A 911-nucleotide genomic window follows, 5' to 3' on the forward strand; every position below is an offset into this window, starting at 1 on the left:
ATAAAGCAATATGCTCGGAGAAATCGTGTCTTTAGAAAATCAGTATTTACTTGTCGATCATGCCTCTATGGTTGCAGAAGGCTATGGAAAAACATCCTTTAAATTAAAAAAAAAACTATAATAAACAAACATTGATTAATGGTTTAAAATTCCTGGATCAGAAGTTCTAGAGAGGAATTTACAAAAATATTTTGTTTTAAAAGCATTTCTGTCACAGTGTCAGTAAATTGTGGCCATTTATGATCTTTTATAAAAAACTCCATAATATTCAGAAACCAAAAATAAACAAACACACACACACACACACACACACAAAACAAATTAAAAAATTGTTGCTCATTCATGCTCATCCATTTGGTGTTCTTCATATACCATGATGACAAGACCTTCTAGACTGAGGAGTCAACTGTCTTGAAAATTAGCAAAGGATTCATGAAAAACAGTAGAAAACAGGTGATATTAAAAACCTATAATGATCTGGCATTATATTATAACAGATGCTAACTCCCCGTGAAATGGTAGACTAAAAATAGGAAAGACAAAATAACCTTGAAAGAGTTTAAGGAAAATTGGCCAACTTTAGACTCTGTAATTTTTTTAAAAAATCACTTATACTTCAATCCATTGAGAGTTTATTTACATGTATTTCAGTTACCTCATTGCATACATTATTTTAAAACTTCGTATGAGATATTTTGTCTGGGTCTGTGGTATAGTATTTGTATTTTGGAGCAAGGAAAAATGTCCGAGCTGCAAGATACGATGAAACTGTTTCATGTAACGTTTCTTTTTCAAAAACTTTCAGAAAATAATGATAAATTTTACCACAGGGATTTCTGCTGAGCAGTTATGAGGTTGAGCTGAGACAATGAAATGACCTGGAATTAGGTCATGACCCCATATGCTCTTGC

Source organism: Propithecus coquereli, unplaced genomic scaffold (assembly GCF_000956105.1).
Source record: "Propithecus coquereli isolate 6110/MARCELLA unplaced genomic scaffold, Pcoq_1.0 Scaffold36, whole genome shotgun sequence".
In the NCBI taxonomy this organism is placed as follows: Eukaryota; Metazoa; Chordata; class Mammalia; order Primates; family Indriidae; genus Propithecus; species Propithecus coquereli.